General features: G+C 37.1%; 1 long non-coding RNA gene across 1 annotated transcript; it reads right to left on the reverse strand.

The window, feature by feature from the left end:
• Nucleotides 1-8,577: 8,577 nt before the first annotated feature.
• On the reverse strand, nt 8,578-11,918 carry LOC127777781 (uncharacterized). Its single transcript, XR_008018368.1, has 5 exons — nt 11,650-11,918; nt 10,656-10,756; nt 9,754-9,833; nt 9,058-9,200; nt 8,578-8,872 (listed from the first exon to the last, which is right to left on the reverse strand). It is a non-coding gene; the product is annotated as an uncharacterized LOC127777781 (long non-coding RNA).
• Between the last annotated feature and the right edge of the window lie 1,686 nt (nt 11,919-13,604).

A 13,604-nucleotide genomic window follows, 5' to 3' on the forward strand; every position in this document is an offset into this window, starting at 1 on the left:
AACGGAATGGCACCAAAACCAACTCACCTGCACTCCTCCAGCTGTTATACTCCCTCCGTCCCAAAATATAAGCATTTTTAGAATAGTGCCAAGTCAATCATTTCTAACTTTGACTACTAATAGCAAGAAAATAAAAAAGATCAATCGTGTAAAATTGATCTTACTAGATTTATAATCAAGCTATCATAATATGTAACTCTTTTTATTTGAATTTTTTTTATTTTTATAGATATTGTTGGTCAAAGTAGCATTTAAAGACTGTGTTGAAGTCCTAAAACATTTATATTTTGGGACGGAGGGAGTATCTTATCCTTAGCCTTAACAAGTTCATATCTTTTACGGTTTTGGTGAAAAAAACTTCACCTATTATATCTTATCCTCTACCTTAATAGGTGCATATCTATTACGGTTTTGCTGAAAAAACTCCACCTGTTATATCTTATCCTCGGCCTTAACAGGTGCATATCTATTACGGTTTTGCTAAAGAAAAAAAAAAACTCTACCCGTTATATCTTATCCTCGGCCTTAAGATGTGCACGTTATCTACTACTACCGTTTTGCTAAAAAAACTGGCGGCAGTTTTTGTGGTTGAAAACTTTCGACTTTTTTAACCATTCAATGCACTTGAAGATTTGTGCTGAGCTGAGAAAGAATTAGCTAGCCGTGTGGGGAAGAGGAACCCAGAACTTCCCGCTCACACCACGCGCATATGCCATGGACAACCGAGCTATCAAAGTTTTCTCTTGGTTAGAGTAAGGGTAATAATACAACCGACTTATTGGCTATAAGGTTTTTGGTAGCCTTCTCTCAGCTCATTTATATAATAGTTAGCTCTTTACAATTAATATATGACCCACCTGTCTCTCTCACAGAGTTTCTTTGTTCTTATATCCAAGCCGGCTGTAAGTTTATAGCTCGCTTCTCCTCTCTCTCCTCTCTTCTCTCCTCCACCTCAGCATTTAGTCTTATAGCCTACTATTATACTTGCTCCTACAAGCAATGTATATATAAATTACAGTTAAAGTGTAGTTATCTCATAGTTGCATGTTGTTACACTATAGTAACAGTAGTTATAGTATAATTTTATTATAATTGTATTACAATTACATTTGAATGTTTTTTCTTAAAAAAAAACTTACGACGGATTTTGATTATCGTAGCTTTTTTTTTTCATCCACATCGTCATCCGTAGTGATATCGTAGAGCTCCCACGTTAACCGTAGGTCTTCAAGTGATATTATGCCTTTAATCTTAATTTTGTGGGCTAGGATTACCTCACGTGATATATATATATATATATATATATATATATATATATATATATATATATATATATATATATATATATATATATATATATATATGCCTTTAATTTTAGTTCGGTTTTGCTAAATTTTTAGCGACACATTTTCTGGTTGATTACAGTCGCTTGTTGAGCCATTGGATCGGTCATAGGATTCGTGCTAGCATACTTAATTACACGTAACTAGTTGTTGTGCTTCATAGGTTACAGGTCGCTAATTGGCGGTCTACTGGAGAACTTTGCTACTATTTTTTTCTTCACTGCATGCACTCAATCAAGTATGAGTATTTGTACCGACCAGCGAAACACATATGTAATTAAAGTATAAATAGTAATTAGTATATATTAGTAGTATATTTAGACAGTAGTTACACCCTATTTACACACCACTTACATATGTAATTAGTATGTAATTTTGTGACTTACATATGTAATTTTAGTACTTACATATGTAATTTTAGGACTTACATTGTAAATACACTAAAATTACATATGTAATTTAGTGACTTACAATATAAATACATGCCAACTAACTTTTGGTGAAAAATATGGCGCCATAAATATAGCTACTCTCTTTTAGTTTTGTTGATTGGGTTCTATTCAAAGCCTACGTAGCTACATAAGTCCATCAACTAACAATGCTATCTATATATATATATCTATTATATACTAAATATATAATAAAAGTACATTAAACTTCCTACAAACACTTTCAAGTCGCCACGTGGCGCTATAATAAATTAAAGAAAATCCTATAAATTCTAAGAAAAAAAGCAAAACATATACCCCTTGATTTTCACTTAAATTGGTGGGTCCAATATTATACATCGTTAGATGAAATCTATCTATTATATTATTAAAACAACCTTAAAAGAAGGCACCACGTTCACCGTAGAGGCTAGAAATTCTCACATTAATCAGGAAAATATGAATTATTTACACTGTTAGATTGTTAGGTATGTATTTTAACGTATGAGATTTAACATAAATCTAACATGTTAAGTAAGAGATACGGAGCACCCTACATGTGCTGAATTAGAATCAATCTATAACTGGGACCAACATGCAAACGGACTCAAAAGAGTTGTACGATTTCCTAAACTAACCGGTTAGATTTAGGACCTAAATGAATTAGGCAAGAAATAAAAAGCAGCAAGCAACAAAGCACTGTAGATCCCAATTTTTAGATGTATTTTGTTGATCTGAAGATAGACACTAGCAGTGAGCGACGGAAATCCGCAGCAGTGGGTCAACCGTGCGGCTGCGCGATGAGCCAGACTCGGTGATGCACGGCAGCAACCAGAAGGCACGACATATAGCATGTGCACGACAGCAAGCTAGGTGCACCTTAAGCAATACAATTAAAAAGTTTTTCTTTAAAATTATAGATTCCAAAATAAACATAAAAATAATATTTGGAATAAAAATATAATCCCAATAATAAATATGTAAATCGTCTTTGCCAGATATTCCTTTTTATCTATCTATATTATTAAGATAACTTAGAAAACCATCATAGTAGTTGAAATATTTATTATTAAGACAACGGCTTAGTCGTCCTATATTTTTTCTACTATAAGTTATCATGTTAATCGAAGAAAAAAAATCGAAGCCATTAGATTGTGGTAGAACCAAATTATAACGGTGAAGATTGATAACATAAATATTAATATATGTAATACAATTGAATTTTTTGAACTAAACAAAGGTATATAAAATACAATAACATGCAAGCCACTGGGCCACCGTCAGCACCATGCACCTTATGACCAGACCAAATTAAGCACATAGTAGTAGCACATATTGAGAACTTAGAAAAACTGAAATAAGAGTTCAATTAGGAATACAATTTAAAAATAACCAAATTTCGAAATAAAACATAAATACTATTGAAAGAAAAGATCATCTAAAACCCATCACGAGATAAATTGAAATTCAAAATAAAAAAAAATAAATTCGTAAAATATAAAATAATTATAAGAGTTAAAGTAGGGATACAATTTATAAATAACAAAACATCGGAATGAAAAATATTGAATTTTCAAAAATAAATCCATCTAGAATATAACGATGATAAATGATAATAAAAAGGGGAAAACAACATGTCCGTAAAAAAGTAGAGCGGTGACGGTTGATGGGTCATCTATAAACTATAAACAAAATCTCAAATAAACAAAATCTCAAATAGAATCCAACGACGATTAAGATGAGGGACGGGCGGGCCGTTAAATAGCACTATTACAGCAGTTGGAGATACTTCTAAAAAGTAAAAAAAAACGAAATCCAATGAGACAATAAATTTTAAAAACTACAAGGTATTACATTTGTTTTTTAAAATCCCAATGCCAATGAAGAGGGCAGACAGCGGGCAGGTCATAGAGAAGTACGGGGCAAAGCCAAATGAACCCCAATCATAATTACATTTGATTTTTAAAATCCCAATGACAATGAAGAGGGGAGGCAATGGGCAGGTCATAGAGAAGGACGGGGCAAAGCCATTGGCTGTTTGGCGGGACTTCTAGAAAGTAAAAATATGAATACAAACGATAATTTTGTTCGATTTTGAAAATCCCAATGACAATAAAAAGAGAGGAGGCAGTGGACGAGACTTCTAAAAATTATAAAAACGAAATCCGATGAGACAATAAATTTTAAAACTATAAGGTATTGCATTTGATTTTTAAAATCCCAATGACAATGAAGAGGGGAGGCAACGGGCAGGTCATAGAGAAGTATGGGGCAAAGCCGCTGGCTGTTTGGCGGAACTTCTAGAAAGTAAAAAAAATGAACCCGAACGATAATTTTGTTTGATTTTGAAAATCCCAATGATAATAAAAAGAGGAGGCAGTGGACGAGACTTCTAAAAATTATAAAAACGAAACCCGATGAGACAATAAATTTTAAAAACTACAAGGTATATCGAGGAAGTGGTACATCGAAGGGTGCCTAAGAAATAAGGGTAGCAACTAGCGTGACTTTTAAAAACTATAAAATTAGAAACACGTAGATGATAAGGTTTGACCTTTCAAAGTCTTGATACAACAAAATAGCTATTTAACAATTTTTTAGTAAATTCATATTAAATAATAGATAATTTTGTATAAGTGCTAGCCGCGTAATTGCGCGGGCCACCTAGCTAGTTGATCTTAAAACAAACCAAATGCTATGAGGTCCCACCTCTTCTCCTTCTCCCTAGATATATATACGTAAGTACATCTTCTTTCCTTTTTTCTTTTTCTTTTTTTCTTCATTTTTCCATTTATATAATGGATACATTTTTTTAAATAATCATAATTTTACAAACAAAGAAACTACCATCATACAACTCACAGGTAACTAAATTAGCTCTATAATTTTTAACATAAAATTTACACCATTATATGTTACTCATAAAATTAATAGTGTAAGATAATTTCCAATTAAACCGGTGTACTCATTACTTTTTACTATTATTTTCAAATAATGCACTATTTTAAAATAAATTTTACACCATTATACTGTGTACCTATCAAATAAACAATTTAAGATCTATATTAACTAATTTATACATGCACTTAAACCAATGGACCCATTGTTTAAATCATCGTATTTATTTTTTATTATATTGGACTATTATTCTCAAATAATGCACTGTTTCAAAATAAAGTCTACACCATTATATTGTGTACCCATTGAATTAACAATTTAAAACCTATATTAACTAATTTACACTTACACTAGAACCGATGGACCCATTACTTAAATCATCGGATCTATTGTTTGCTAATAAATAAAGCGTTCAAAGTTCTCTTTCTTGGCCCGCTACACAATGCACGTCTGTACCTTTGCCTTTTGCACGCGTGACAAAGCGTCGTGTCTGAGGCATCTAAGGTGATCACGACCGCCGCAGCGCTACCGCTTTGCCACATATCAAGTCATATATGGAGATGATTAATTTTGTTAATATCATGAAAGGAAAATTAAAGGTGTGATGCCGTGAGAGAAGAATTAAGCACCGTGGGTTGTATTTTTTCACACTTAGCTCTGTCTAAGCTGAAACCGAGAGTTGATTCCAGAATAATTATAATGTACTGTGTCATTTCATATTTGGATTTTGTACTATTTATTCGTACAGGTGAAAGAAATCATTATGTTATAAATGTGAGCACAATATTAACGAATATAGAACTTTTACTAAGACAAGGGTGTTATAAGGGAGTTTAACCCTCTTTTTTCCCCGATTCCGTAGTTTGGGTTTTTGTTTGCACGCTTTCCATGTTTCTAAATGGTGTCTTTTTTAAACAACATTTAACTTTTTAGAAATCAATTCATTCGTTTATACCCTCAAATAGCTATCATATAAATCAGATAATTCATAAGTACATTTTTTTTCAAGCGAGTCCAGTGTGCAGGTGGCATTCGATGGCTTTCGTTGCAGACGCTATGTTTGGATGGGACTCCGAGGTGAAAGCCTTGCTCGGCTTGCCAATCCTAGCAGCATGATGCCCTTGGCGCCGTTCACCTTCTCGAGGGCATTGCTATTGGAGCCCTTGTTCAACTCCATATCAAGGGATTTCTCTGGGTGAAAACCATAGATTCGTTAGGATCGGGTGATGTCGTCGTTCTGTCGACGTGTTCTTCTCGAAGTCTTCGTTTTAGGAGCTTTTCCCTTGCTGGACGGTTGTACTTAGTTTTTAGGTTCACTCCGTCAATGCCGGGGTTTTCGCCGGTTTTCCATAAATTAACCGGGCCGTAGTAAGGATTTTGGGTCCAGTTTTCTTTATAAATTGGATAACTCTCTTCTTCTTCTATTGTGAAATTGCAGGAGCTCCCTACCCGTTCCCGCGAAAAAAATAATGTAATTATTTTTGGAGTTATTTTTCCCTTACTGTATAGTTCTAATCGTCAAGGTTTCCTTCTATTCTCTACTTCCTATACGATGAAAATAACTATTTTTTTAAAAAAATAATATAGTGATTGCCTCAAAAATATAGAAAATAATTTTATTTACTCGTGAATATTCTACACTTTTCTTTACTGTCTTCTATACATTTTACTTCACACAGTTTCTTATTTCAACATCATCAACTATGTTTACTTTCATTGCATCGAAAAGTTACTTCTATTATAAACTTAGGTGGTGTTTGAATGTGCTGAAGATGAAGATGAAGGCCCTGTTTGGGGGAGCTTGTCCCAGCTGCAAGTTTTCCCAAAAGCTGCTTCTGCTAGAAGCTGCCCCAAACAATACACAGCTTCTGAGAATTTATAGTTACATATTCTGAAAAATGGACTAAGAAGAAGCTGGGTTTTAGAGCTTTTCCAGATTCTCAGAAGCTGGCTACCAAACAGCTGCTTCTTAGAATCTAAAGCTCCTCCAAACAGGACCGAAGATTAAGTGTTTCACGCAAAACAAGGTTGTAATAATATGTGATTAATTGAATTTTAATTATTCCAAATTTGAAAAATAGATTAATATGATATTTTAGAACAACTTTCATATAGAAAGTTTTCGCACGAAACGCACTGTTTAGCAGTTTGAAAAGCATACCATGAGTATCTAAAATTTAATCCAACTTTTATGGGGTTTAAGTAAATTACTTTTAGATGTTTAAACATATTCAATATTAGACTCATTTTGTCATATATATTTTGAGTGAAGTGTGATGGTTCAAGCGGATTTAAAAATAATAATATATGGTTTAAAATATGTAAGTCGCCAAAAGTTTTGTAAAAAAAAAGCACTAATGCAGAGGAAGGGCTAGTGGATTGGTTGGTGTTGGCCCCAACACATGAATAGACATCTTTTTTTCCAAAGCTTCTTGTGCTGGTCGGAGGAGGAGGCCTCGCCGCCGCCCGCCGGTGGCGCCAGCACAGCACACATTTGCGCCGGTAGGAATCCCTCTCACCGGTCCGGATCTAGCGTCGCGCTGCCACGAGCTTCTCTGCATCGTTTCCGTCTCCGACCTCCGCCGGTGACTGCCGGAGCAGTCGGAGCCCGGAGACCGCTGCACTGCTTCATCATCGAGCACCTCGTCTTTGCCGCTGATCCAGGGCATCACCCACATCCTGCACCTGCTCCACACGCATACAAGATGGTGACTATGGCGAGCGGTGGAGGACATCATATTCGCCTGAGGAGATGGAGATGGTGAAGCATAGGGCGTGTTGTCCCTTTTTTTTTCACGGAGCTTCTTCTCCGACGCTCGTCTGGCACCTGTGTGTCGTGACCCTGAACGCCGGCGAACTCGTCACCGGAGTTGAGGACCGCCTACGTATGCAGCATGAAAAAAGAACCAGTCAGTTAGATATTCCAGTTAACTAATAAGTAAAACATAAAGTTATATAGGGTGAAACAAAAAAAATCAGCAACTAAAATATTTAAAAAAATTTATGAAACATGATAAAAATACATGTTGAAACATATCGCTATCACATATGAAACAACCAATGTTAATGGATTGAAACATATGCTTTTCTTTCATCAAAATATAATCATGTGATATCTTGTTGTAAAGATTTAATTACAAAGAATACAACGGTGTGATCGGATCGTAGATTGGATAATTAGTTTAAGAGAAAAATCGTTTTGAAACTAGCTAAAATGCATGCATGCGTGCATGAGGTGGAGAGAGAGAGAGGAGAAATAGTAGTAACAGTTAGTTCTGTGAATTTTATGAAACACGCTAAAGACACATATTGAAACATGTCCCTATCATGTATAAAACAAAAAGTGTTAACGTATTGAAATATATGATTATTTTTTATCAGAATATAATCATGCGACATCTTGTTGTAAAGATTTAATTACAACGAATATAACGGTGTGATCGGATTGTAGATTAAATAAGTAATTTAAGAGAAAATTCATTTTAAATATCGTTAAAGGTGCATGTTATATGGTTAGAGATAGAGATATAGGCTTGGATATGTGTATGTGTGTCAGAGGATGCTGTCCGATTTTTCTCCTTGCTTCGGACGTTCGAGGAGAAGAATTATACACAACTAGTAATATACCCGTGCTAACGCTACGGAGCCATTATATTTTTGAAAAAGAAAATACTATGAAAATTTGTCATGTTAGTGAATAATGTTCATATAATCTGTCCAATTGAGCTTTAATTTGATTCAAGTCATATATCATATATAAATATATTTAGACAAAGAACAACAATATCATATTGCGTGAAAATAATAATTCATAACCATCAAAAATTATATATTATCACTTCAATATACAATATCTCAACGTAAATATATGAGGGCGATATAAGTCTACCCAAAAAGGAATAATCGAGAGTTATTCCATTACCTTGTTGCGGGCATAAACAAGTACAAAAATAAAACATTTGATACAATATAGAATATACTATGCAACTAATCAACTAATCCTAACTTTGAATATTTGCGATACACTTAAGAATGTCTTATGCGCCACATTCTATTTGTACGTCAATGGATACAGCAAATTTTGTTGTCTTAGCTAGTCACCTTCCTGCACATGCATTTATTTTACTAAAAAAATCATGATGTAGCACAAGGTAGTATGTCAGTTCCAATCACGCAATATTCCACCCAAATGGTTGCGGCATGCTGTAAAAACCAAAGGACAACGGTAAGTAACATTCTGATTAGCATTTTATTATCCTCTATATCACAAATATTGAAATGCACCTTTTTTACATGCCATACATATTAGCCTAGGTACCTAGCGTTGTTAACCAGTCCAAGACATCTTTATACACAATATTCCTAGTGCTTTTCCCTATAGGGTCTACCTCTTTCTTTGGTCAAAGGTACACATCTTCCATGCCACAGTTTCTACCTTCGGGGGGTAGGAATGAAATGAAAAATTCAACTCCGCTTAGCTCCTAGTGCAAATCAGTTGTGAGATAGTCCAAATTTAGACACCAGAAGCTACCTGTTACAAAATCACGTGAACATCAGACTTAGGCCATGTTTGTTTCAGCTTATGATTATTATAATCTAAATTATTAAACCAGATTGCTATAAGCTGGATTATAATAAGCTGATATAAAATAAGCTGTGAGTTGTTTGTTTGTTTGGATTATTGGAGGCATGGATTATTGGGTTTGAAAGGCTAAAGTCTATAATGCCCTCAGCTATCTATTCGGTTGATGGCATAGATGGGTAATTTTTCTCAAATATGTAAGGGTAGTGGGTCTTTAGCCACTCAATAATCTGAAAAAAGCTCTTTTAAAGCAGCTTATTAGATTATAATAATCTAGCTTATAGATTATAATAATCTGCTATAATAATCTACTTGTTTGTTTCAGCTTACTCCTAATAAGCTAGATTATAATAATCCTAAGCTGAATCAAACAGGGCCTTATAGCATAGGCCCCCCTGATTCCACAACAACCCATAGGAGGATAGGAGAAAACACAGAAGAAAAAAAAAGAAAGAGGAAATCCTAAGGAGATTGGGGGAGCTTGGGTGTGAGGAAGGCAAACCGCATGCTGTGTCAGTGACCGATGCAGCAGGCCAGACTCCCTGTTGAATGGAATCAGGAACTAACCATCAGGTTCTCCAGCTTGATGGGTCAAAAAAAAACAAGATTTATTAACCATCACAAAGTTTTAAAATAAAATCCAAAAAAGCGGTCTGTTTGACAAAAGAAAACAAGTAGACATGTTTATGACACTTCCATTTTCTAGTAATCTTGTTCTCCAAGAACATTTTCTGATAATCTCGAAAAAAATCTAAGGCTTGATGACATACTGTATATGCACGGATAGTTTAACCTGCCATATTTCATTATTTGTATTCCACAAATTTCTAAAGCAGAAGAAGCATATCTGCATATCTCACCTCATATATATTTCTGAATACACATAGGTAAAAGAGAAATGCATTCTTCAGTCTAGGTGAGAAAAAATGAATAGTTAGGAAGATTAGATTCATTTACTATGGACTTAACCAAAAAAAAATAGTTTATTACTACACAGCTTTAGTACCGCTGATACCATCGATCCATTTTGTCCATTCTCTTCGCTGTTACAGTATTGCTGCAAATTACTGAACAGTTGTGACAAGAAAAGTTGTATTTTCTCTTAGGGATGGCAGTTGAAAATTATAGGAACATGAGCATGCCATTCTCAAGTAGTATATATGTACTGATGTTTGGTCAAATTTGTTCAATCTGAAAACATACATGTAACTGAATGTGACCTAGGATTTTGAAGGTAACATGAATAAAATAGACACCATGCCTTTTGGCTTGGTTACAACAAATAGCACTAAAGATAAGAATACACACTACAGATGGTTGACATCTAGAAATGTAGATGGCTGTTGTAGAATTAGCTTATTAATATATGCGATCAATGGAGGAACAATATTGAGAGCAACTTACCTTGCCTGTGGGCAGGATTGATGGACTACGGGGGCCGGGTGAGGCATCCCGCTGATCTTGATCAATCAATTGTGAAGCTGGTGAGCAGACAAAAGATCAGTCTGCAAATATAAATTAATATATCAATGATCCAATTTGTAGTAATCTGTTGCAAGCATACAAAAGGTAGAATTTTGCTATGGAATAAATTTAGCACAGTATCCACCTAAATGAAAACCAATTCAGCGAGAGCAAAAAAAAAAAAATACCGCTGACCTCCTAAATGCAGCATGAACACTTATAGCAAAACAAACTTCATTCAGTTTGGATATTTTCACTTGTAATTTCACAAGTCTGGACACTACCATAATGATCTCATCTACAATGTAGAGAAGACATGGTCAGCACATCGGTAGTACCTTTCTCCCAAAATTCAAGGCAGAACCAGAATTGGACAACGATAATTAAAATTTTATACCTTACTTGGATTGACTCGTAGCACATATAAATAGAAAGGTTAGGCCATGCAATTTAGGCTACTGTTGATTCTATAAAGCAATGGGGGAAAATAGTTGATAAGGGTCAGGGTTGCCATGGAGGTGATGCCATGGTGAGACAGCAGTTAAAGTAATCAGTAAAGCATTTTTATTGTATCGACGGCTGACATTTAAGATGCACAACAATCCAACGGCTGTTATATTTCTGATGATGTGGCTTCACATGATCCCAGCTAATGGTGATTCCGATAGTAGATGGATATAATTGAATCACACTCAGTTTCAGCAATACATTATACACAAAATGGCATGTATTTCCAAGGTTGGCCACAGTAATCAGAGGAACTTTGGATTCGCAGGCAGTATAGCTGTATTTGAAGGTAAGAGTACAGGGTAAAACCAAGCATCATGCTATCAGGGTTAACTGCAGCTGTTGTGCCCTCTCTAGAACAAATAAAACTTACATATATCAAAAAATAGATTGACTGTGGCAGAGAACGAGAGCAAGAACTCCTTACCAGCCAGGGTCAGCTGCATGCCGCCATGCCCGCGTCTGCACACCCGTATGGTATTTTGCCTCCATGCCATCGCAATCGCAGCCACGGCAGCGGAATCCGCCGGTGCAACCACAGTTGACGGTGAACACTGTCACGATCCTAACTTCTTCACGAGGAATTGCTAGCTAATCAGAATCGGAGATAGATTTGAGGAGAGAATTGGATTCGAGAGAGAAGAGCAAAAGGGAAAGAACGAACAGAGGAGGAAGACGATAGAAGCAGCAGAGAGATTTGAATTGATTTCTGTTTGTGTATTACAAAAGTACGTAATCTCCCTCTCGCTGCCGGCTTTATAGCAATGCGCCAAAAAGCCTCTCTCTCTTTCTGTGGACCCAGCCAATCTCTACTGAGTCCACTCACTCACAGGGAAACGCTTGCTGGGCTGACGGAGTCAAACGGGCCGCTCCTTGGTGCAGCGCAAGTTCTCCTGGTCTGAACCTCTTGCTATCTGAGGTGTTGCCGCCGCCGTGACAAACACGCGGGTGACCCGACGGCTGACAGGATGGGGGTGCGGCGAGGTCGGCAGATCCCGTCGATTCGGCGGCGGCGCAGGTGGGCGCGGCGTTGTGTGGCGAGGTCGGCGGCTCCCGTCGACTTGGCGGCGGCGCAGGTGGAGATGCTGCCGTTGGCGGGTGAGCAAGGTAGGGGGAAGCCGGAGGAATGGATGCGGGATGGAAGGGCCGCGATGGGTGGGGATGCTGGCGGAGGGAGCGGTCAGCGATAGAGGGATCTGCGGGGCGGAGGATGCTAGGGTTTGGAGTCGGCGTGACGCGGGGAGAGGGAGGGGCAGAATGCGGAGGTGGACGACGGTGGACTCGATATCATGAAAGGACGGCGATGATGGCGGATGCGGTTTCCGTGGGATGGGGAATACGGTGATTCCGCGAGAGGTGTGAGTGGTGCGCGGTGGAAGGTGGGAGAGCTCTGGTTCGTTTGATCTGACGCGTTGGATGATCTGGACCGTTGGATTTGATGAATGAGTAATGTAGGTGTAAGAGTGAGTTGATGAATTATAGGGTAGATAGGTGTAAGAGTGAGTTGATGAATTATAGGGTAGATACGGCTGTCCATGCGAAGAAGGATCATCCTGTTAGCCGTCCAGTGGCGGTGTTTCAATTAATGCCAATCAAAGAAAGAGCTTGCTTTTGATTGGCCCACCGAGTTGGTTCGTGCAAAGGAAGGACGGCTGCCCGATAAAGAAGGCATGAAACGCCGTCGCCAACAATGACCATAGTTGATGCACGGAACATGGAAGTAATTCCTTCGTTTCTCTTCAATCCTTTTTTCTATATATAGGAAGTAACCAAACAAAGCTGTAAGATAAGAGTAGAACGAGTGCTCCCTGCACCTGAGCCGGACTCCTCTGGCGGTCACTGCACTCTATCTGGCACGTCGCTGTAATCTATCAGGCACTAGTTTAGCTCTAGTTGTTACTAGTTCTGTTGTAACAACTCCTAGCTTCTACCATTGACAAACAACCTGTAAGTACAACACTAATGCCAATATTGACCGATACTAGCTTATGTGGGTGCTACCTTTTTCACTAGAAAGAAAAATTTCAAAAATCACATAAATATGAGTTTTGGACATATTGAAGTGGGTTGGGTGTGTTCGTTTTGAAAAATCTCTTTGTGACTCGTGCAGCAAACTTTTGTCATTTAATGTCAATATTGACCGATATTAGCACACACATGGGTGCGATGTTTTTCACCGGAACAAAAAAGTTCAAAAACCATCAAAACATGAATTATCATTGTTGCTTTCACTCTTTCATGGTAGAGCGGTGCTTCCGTCCAGCACGTAATACCGACGGGTGTTGAATCAAATCCATCCATCCATCGTGAGGGGGTAGGATCGGGAAACGTCACGAGCGCATCGCGCAGGGCCCAATCTCCTTGGCGCTTTTTTTTCTCCCT

Source organism: Oryza glaberrima, chromosome 6 (assembly GCF_000147395.1).
Source record: "Oryza glaberrima chromosome 6, OglaRS2, whole genome shotgun sequence".
Classification (NCBI taxonomy): Eukaryota; Viridiplantae; Streptophyta; class Magnoliopsida; order Poales; family Poaceae; genus Oryza; species Oryza glaberrima.